The sequence below is a fragment of the Talpa occidentalis genome, unplaced genomic scaffold, assembly GCF_014898055.3.
Source record: "Talpa occidentalis isolate TD23 unplaced genomic scaffold, MPIMG_talOcc4v2.1 talOcc4.15, whole genome shotgun sequence".
NCBI lineage: Eukaryota > Metazoa > Chordata > Mammalia > Eulipotyphla > Talpidae > Talpa > Talpa occidentalis.
The window spans coordinates 16,903,089-16,911,435 of record NW_023601543.1 but is presented as its reverse complement, the minus strand read 5'-3'; the positions used below and the strand labels follow the sequence as shown (position 1 = coordinate 16,911,435).

Below are 8,347 nucleotides of genomic sequence, written 5' to 3'. Positions count from 1 at the left end.
AAAAGAAACACATGAGTTCCACCCCTCTGAACACATCCTAGGCATAAAGTGTACACAACTGTACTCAAGCTATCTCCAGATAAGAAAGTTCTAGAGCAACCACCCCATATTTTCTAACAAAACAATTCTAGTTGGATACATTTAATTCTCCTGAGAGAAAACTTGTGGAATGGGACCAGCTAAGTCAATCCTGACTATCTCTGAGAGAGTAGATGAAGCCAGCTGGTGGGTCTCAAATCCAATCTTGTGTGGATAAAGGACGTGTCAGGAAGTTGAGGTGTCATCTTCTAAGAGAAATATTCTGAGGGTCTGGCAGCATAAGCCCATCAGTAAGTTTATAATACACTATTGTGGAATCCGACTCCACTATGGCCAAGGTGAAAGACATCTGCAAATCTGGATCACCTCGCAATTTTCGAGGGGCCTTTAAAATCTCATGTATCCTGTTAGACAAAGACTAAAATCACCTGCCCACCTGTTGTGGCTGAGGGATGCAGTGGTGGGCGTGGGCACCACATTCTGTAATCCTTCTCTTTCTATCTCAGTACTGACAAGACACACGAGCTGCAGATCTAGTAATCCCACACAGTTTACTTCATGCCAACTCTTACTCTCGATGAGGTCCAGGTAAACCAAGAATGCTATATAAACTTGGGTGGCATCTCCTATATCTAATTTCATCATTTCTAAATACTTAGGGTGGGTGCCCATGCAGGCATTCTCCGGGGCCCAGGACTGGGCGCCGGCCGCCGCCGCTGCGAGCACCTCCTGAGTCCAGACCGCTGCCGCCCGGGTTGGGCTTGGAGTCGCTCTATAGTCAGCTCAGAATGTCTGCATTGATGCCATTATTAAATATTTATGAGTGCACAAAGCATGGTTAGTTTTAAAAAAAGGTGTACATTGTGACCATTATTTTCATTGAGTTTAACTTAAAGATGCTTCGTGGTCTTAGAAAGTTCATTTCATGAACACAGCTAGAACAGTATAACCTTCAAGTGCCACTGGAATAGTTTTTGATTTAGGCTTATAATTTATAGTCTTTGGAGAAGAGCATTGTAGTAACCAGGCTGGCCTGTTGCTAATAGCATGTGGGCAATTTATGGCAAAGAAATGAAAATCAATGATAAGTTCAAATCAGAACCATTAGCTATTAACATTTTGTGTTGTAGATGAATATCACTGGACATAGCATGGCTCATTTATTTCCAGTATTCCCTGTCCTTTTGTCATGGGTCTGCTTTATATTGTTCTGTTTTCCTAGTCCTCAACTACAGAAGTGTTGCTGTAGATACTATGGCAGCTAAACATTATTTAAATTATTCACTTCAAAAAGCAGTCAAGTGACAAATCTAGATTATAATACACATTTTATATTAAGTAGTTTACTTAAGTTTTGTTTTAAAGCATTGCACTTTACTATATATCCAGGTCAATGTATTGCTTGTGTGCACATAATGATATGTAAGAGTACAACTCTTTATTATGAAAAAATGTCCCTGACACTACAAATTATAATGGAATTTACTCTCCAAATTTGACCAGTGCGATAAAGAAACTGGGGTTATGAATGAACATGTTTAAAGGAGGGTTAAGCAATTCTTTTAACCCTTGTTGAAAAAAAAGCTTAAGTATTACTTTAATTCTATCTTTTTGAAGTCAAACAGTTATAGCAGATTTGCTGATTTAGAATCTTACAAGGACTCAGAGGTCATTTCTGTTTTTAGCAATAACGATCACTATATAAGACACTAGAACTGGTCATATAGAAGTAGAAAGATATTAAGTGATCTGTAAATGAACCACATTACATATATGCAGCAAGCATAAATATGCATATACACACAATTAGACTACCATTATTTTTTAAAACTCAAAAATAATTGAATATAAAGTTCAATTCTGCAGGGCACATATTTATATATGAGTATAACTCATGCATCTTTCATTGGCTTGGAGAAAAGTTCCCATGTACAAAAATAAATCAACTTTAAATATTATCATTTAATTGGGGCTTTCAGACAATCATCTTCAGTCTAATATCCAGATAGTCTGAAACCTCAGAGTACAGTACAGTTCATTTTCTAACTTTTTGCTTTAGTTAAAAACCCACTTGATTTGTGGGAAAAGACAGGATGATTTGACAAATTAATGGCCCAGTAGAGAGCACTTAGGGCCTAATTCACAGCAGTAGAACTCCCTGCAGAATAAATCATAATAAATCTTTTTAAATGTAACTCAAGAAAACAGTATACAATAATTGAGGTAAATACAAAATCAGATGAGTAGATGCATTTTTAGAACATAAGAAAGCCACATATCAGATACCATGGATATCATGGAAAAATAAAGCGTTAGGCAGAATTGGTAAATCAGGTGGTAACTTAAGGAGTTAACAGAAACCCCATAAGTGATAAAATATTCTGAGTTTCCTCCCTGCCATGAGACAAAGTTAGTAGATGATTCACACTCCAATGGAAGAAGACACAATATCATTATCTATTTTATTATCTCTGTTAAGAATATTCAAGATAAAATCTTCACTATGCAGAAAACAATTAAATACCAGATCTTTTTTCATTAATCCCTTTCTGCCTCCTCAGAAAAGCTTTCATATACTTCAATATGTTCAGAAATTAACTTAGAATTTTCTTTACAATACTGCTCTTCCTCTATATCTCACAGAATCATTCCAGCATGCCCCCACATCTCAAATAGTTACCTAGCCAAAAATAAAATCACACATATATGGACAGCTAATCTATGATAAAGGAGCAAAGAATATACACTGGAACAAGAAAAACCTCCACAATAAATGGTAGTGGGAAAATTGGACTGCCACATACAAAAGACGAAAATTAGGTCAGTATCTCACTAATCAACTCAAAATGGATAAAAGATTTGTATGTAAGATCTGAAATCATAAAATACATATCAGAAAACATACACAAAATACTCTGTGAGGTAAGCTTCAGAGATATCTTTGCATATTCATCCCCAGCAGCTAGGAAAACAAGAGAATTTAAACAACTGGAACTGCTTTAAATCAAAGCTTCTGCACAAAGAGACGGTAATCAAAATGAAGACACCCTACTGAATGGGAGAAAATACTTGCACACCATACATCTGACAAGGGACTGATATCAAAGATCTACAAAGAACTTATACAACTCAACAACAACAACAACAAATAACCCAATTAAAAATGGGCAGAAGTGCTAAATAGGTACTTTTCCAAAGAAGATCTACAGATGGCCTACAGGCATGTGAAAAAATGCTCAATTTCCCTTATGGCTAGGGAAATGCAAATCAAAACCACAAAGAAATACCACCTCACACCTTTGAAAATAGCCCATATCAAAAAGTCCAGAAACTAGTGTTGAAAAGGGTATCTAGGAAAGGAACTTTTTTATACAGTGTTTGTGGACATATAAAGTGATTAAATCCTATGGAAAACAGGATCAAGGATTCTTAAAATACACAAATTGGGCCTCCCTGGTGGCACAGGCGGTTGAGCACTGCACTGTGAAGCTGTCTGCAGCCTCTGCAGCGCGGGTTTGTTCCCGGCAGCCGGCGAAAATCCCACATGGCAGGGCAGACCTCTCCTGTCTCGCCCGCTGCTCCCCTCAGCAGTATGTTTCGTCAGTCTGCCTGTTCTGATCCTGCTGTCTCTGGTGAATCCTCTCACCTTCCCACACATCTGGCCTGTACCCCAGCACTTGTATAAATAAAAAAATAATAAAAAATAGACAAATTTACTATATGATTCAACATTTCCACTCCTTGTTTTCTATCACAATAGAAGTGAACAAGCTTCTATAACTTCCTCAGGAAAAACAAAAAACAAAAATGGAATAAGCCAAGAAATCTTACCAGATATGTTAAATTATTTTAAAGATTTATTTATTTATTTATACAAGCACTGGGTACAGTCAGAAGTGCAGGAGGGTGAGAGAATACACTAGAGCCAGAGCGGGGAACAGAACAGGCAGACTGAAGAAACGCACTGCTGAGGGGAGCAGCGGGCATGGCAGGAGAGGTCTGTGCGCCATGTGGGACCCTCCCAGCAGTCGGGGATCGAACCGGTGCTGCAGAGGCTGCAGGCAGCTTCGCAGCCCAGCGCTCAACTGCTGTGCCACCAGGGGAGGCCCTAAATTATTTTAAAATAGAGTTATTAATGATGAGATTTTTCCTCACACTTCTTTGATATAAACTACAAAAGTTTAGAAAAGTTTATTCGATTCTTTTCCTTTGTTGAGTGGTACAACTTTGCAGAAACAGAAAAAAATTACATATAAAAATAGTTCTTTTGTAAGCAGTATGACAGATATTTTGAAGCACCTGATAGCAACTTGGCATCTAACTGTGTTCTTAATTCTTGCAAATTTAAGATAATTAATACCTTTAAGCTACCATATGTGCCTTTTAAATAGAAGTTTTTATTTTCATATTAGAAATTCTGAAAAATAATTGTAGCATGTTCAAAAATTTGGATCTTCTTATCTTTTAAGCATCCAAAGAAATATTTTACTGAATCAGGCTTTATTCTTACTTTGTGTTTTTTTTATATGTAAGTATGAAATTTATTAAACTTTGGAAATGTTCACCAAAGAATTTTATTATGAACACATGGCAGATTCTATTGTAAGATACCTAATTTTTTGAAGGTGTTAAAATGATTCAAGAAGATAATTTACATGATACAAGCAAACATTATTTAACAGTTCAGCAGTTGACACCTTTCAGAGAAATGTGAAATGGGGAAGAAGCAAGGAGCTTTTGTAGGTTAAGGAATAAAGAACAAGGAAAGGAAAAATAGAAAACATCAGATTGGCTGGGGCTACAGAGTTATCTCTGTTTGGAGTGGGAAGTCCCAGTGTTGTTTTAATATGGGGGGATTGGCTGACTGGATATACTGTGGCATTTCTGGCCAAGGGGAGCATTTAAGTCATCTAAATTTCAATTTTTTGACCTGCCCCTGGCAAAGAAGGATCAGCTACATTTTGTGCCTAGAATTTAATTTCACAAAGGTAAAGGGTAAACTTAAATGATAATATGTATGTCAATATATACAAAAAAATAATTCATGATTTTGCTTAGTTTTGACTCCATAGTTCCCTGTTCTTAGTAGCAGGTATTCATTTCAGCACAGTCTTCTTGATGTAAGTCCGTGTTGACAAATGCATTCTTTTATTTAAAAAAAATGCTTGTGATCACAGTCCAAAGGTTTGCAGATTCACAGGGAAGGAGAAAAGGCAGTATAGACTTGAAAATAGAAAGGAATAAACTATTACGTTATTTACATACAACACTCTGCTACTTTCAGAATTCTCTGTATAATGTTTGTGTGTGGAAGTTATTTGAGAAATATAATTGCCTTGTTTTTGTAATGGTGTGGTTGAGGAAAGAGATGAGGGCAATTTGAAGAGTAATTGCCATTTTCTGGGATGATTTAGTCATGTAACCATCTCAGATGTCTCTGTTCTACCTTTAAGGCAAACTAAACAAAATTAAAGTAATGATAATAACTATAATATATGGAGCAAGTAGTCAGTGGGCTGCCATACTAGGTGTTTTGCATACAATGAATTTGCAATGCATTTTCATCACTTAACAAATGAAGAAGCTGGGAGAAAATTGGCTAAGTAACTTGCCCAAGGCACACAGGAGACAGAATTCTGTTTCGTTCAGCTTGACTTAAAGCTCTTGCTGTTTCTACTGTTTCATACTACCTCTCTCACAATCTCATTTTAAACTTTTATTAATCCATGCAGCCAAATAATGAAGAAAGTATGTCTTAACAAACTGGCTTATTTAAAAAAGAAAAAGAAACATTTACAAAATAATGGTACAGGATCAGTAAAAGTAAATCCCACTACTCAGTCACTTATTTTTCTCAGTTTAGAAGTAACTCTTCAGTAATTTGATCCTAATCATATACAATGGCAAGTGCAAGTGAAAAGTCCATCCTTTGTAATTTAAACTCCACAGATAGCCTGACAAAGCCATTTTTACCTTCTCTCATGAGCTGAAGTATTTAGAACCCTGTTAGAGAACTCACCAGATTTTCTGAGTTTATTTTTAACTTGTATCCATTTGGGAACCAGATCAAATCTCTATTTTCACTTGCTATTTTATTTTTTTTAAAGATTTATTTATTTATGCATACAAAAACTGGGGCGTTTGCCAGAGGTGCGGGGTGGTGGTGGGTGAGAGGATTCACCAGAGAGAGTGGGGAGCAGAACAGGCAGATCCACTGAAATACACTGCTGAGGGGAGCAGCAGGCAAGGCAGAAGAGGTCTGCTGAGCCAGGTGGGTTGCTCCCTGGCAGACCAGGGATGGAGCTCGTGCTATAGTGGCTGGCAATAGCTTGACAGCACTGTCTTTAACCACTGTGCCACCAGGGAGGCCCCACCACTTGCCATTTTAAAAGTCAGAACTAAAGTGGTTGTAGACACCCACCCAATTATTGAACTAATAATTGCATTTATGGAAACAGGATGAAAATATTAAATAGGGCTTTCCTGGTGGCGCAAGGGGTTAAGCACAGCACTGTGAAGCTATCTGCAGCCTCTGCATTGTGAGTTCGATCCCTGGCCTGCCAGGGAGCAACCCACATGGCGCAGCAGACTTCTCCTATCTCGCCCGCTGCTCCCCTCAGCAGTGTATTTAAGTCAGTTGTCCTGTTCTATTTCCCACTCTGTCTCTGGTGAATCCTCTCACCCCTGCACTTCTGGCCTGTACCCCAGTTCTTGTATGCATAAATAAGTAAATCTAAAAAAATAAAATATTAAGTATTTTTTCTCACCAAAGTCTATTTTTGTCATATTTTATCTTTTATTTTAAATAGTATGGCAAATCTACTTTTTGCTCCATCAATTTTGTATTGGCCTTTGATAACAAGCAATAAAATTCTAACCTAAATCATAAGAATTAAATTTTTTAGTATCAGGAAAATTGAAGTTCAGCAACAATACGTTATTAATGTCTACTTGGTATTATACAACTATTCATGAATTGGGCACCATCCAGCCTACAAAATAGAAAAGGACTCTAAAGAACTGTACAAAATGAAGGGGTTTATAGATTCAGATTTGGTGAAATAATGAAATTTTGCTAGACAAATTCTGTTCTTTAATGCAGGGTAACCTTATTTGATACACAAAGAAACCTAGGAGTCATGAGGTTGTATAACTTAAGCTGAGTGAGCAGGTACTAATTGGCCAATTCTAAGTTACATTTATGGGATAATTGAGCATTCATAAGTAAAGGAAACTTTTGTTAAGTTTTGGTTTGCTGGTGGAGGGTATGGTCTTAGCCTGAGTGACTCCATCTTGGGTCTACCGTAATTGTTTAGTAGTATAGGAGTATATTTAACATGGAAAATTACACCATTCCACACAATTGCTATGAGGAGTTTTAACTATGTAATTTTTGTGTGAAATAAGCAATGGTAACTGCTACACTATGTATGTTGTGACATAGTAAGCTAGGTTTATTCCTTTGTATGTAACCGTTCAGTTTCCCAATGCCATTTGTTGAAGAGCCTTTCCTTTTCAATGTAAACTCTCAGCTCTATGATCATAGATTAACTGTCCATATAAGTGTGGATTTACTTTTGGGCTCTCACAGCTATTTCATATTTCTGTGTCTCTATTTTCATATTTCTGTGTCTCTATTTTTATTCCAATATCATATTATTTTGAATATAGTTTGAAGTCTGGTAGTATAACACCTTCTCATTCTCTTTTTTTTTTTTTTGTCAGAATTGCATTATTTAGGAACCTTTTAGGTTCTGTATAAATTTCAATGTTTGCTCTGTTTCTTTGAAGATTGCCTCTGAAACTGTTATAAAGATTGCTTTGAATTTATAAAAATAGTGGATAAAATGGTCATTTTAAAAATGTTAGCTCTTCTAATCTGTAGGCAAAAATATTTTTGCCTTTCTTTTAATAATATAATTTTGTGGTACAAGTTTTTTAACCTCCTTTGTTAGGTTTCTTCATAGGTATTTGTCCTTTTGATGTTATTTTACATGGCACTGTTTTCTTGATTTCTTTCTTTCCTAGTTTATTATTTAATATAGGAATACAACAGATTGTTGTATATTGGTTTTCTAGCCTTATACTTCACTGTATTGGTTTATTGTATTAAATAGTTTTTACTGTTGTCTTTACGGTTTTCTATATATATTATCATGTCATCTGCAAAAGGTGATAGTCTTAATTCTTTCCAGTTTGGATTAATTTTATATATTTCCCTTACCTAATGGGTCTAGATAAAACTTCCAAAACTGTGTTGAATATTAGGAGTGAAAGTGGCATCCTTGCCTTGTACCGATTTTAGAAT

General features: G+C 36.2%; 1 pseudogene; it reads right to left on the bottom strand.

The window, feature by feature from the left end:
- Window positions 1-268: 268 nt before the first annotated feature.
- LOC119246536 (tRNA-splicing endonuclease subunit Sen15-like) lies at window positions 269-6,874 on the bottom strand (annotated as a pseudogene).
- Between the last annotated feature and the right edge of the window lie 1,473 nt (window positions 6,875-8,347).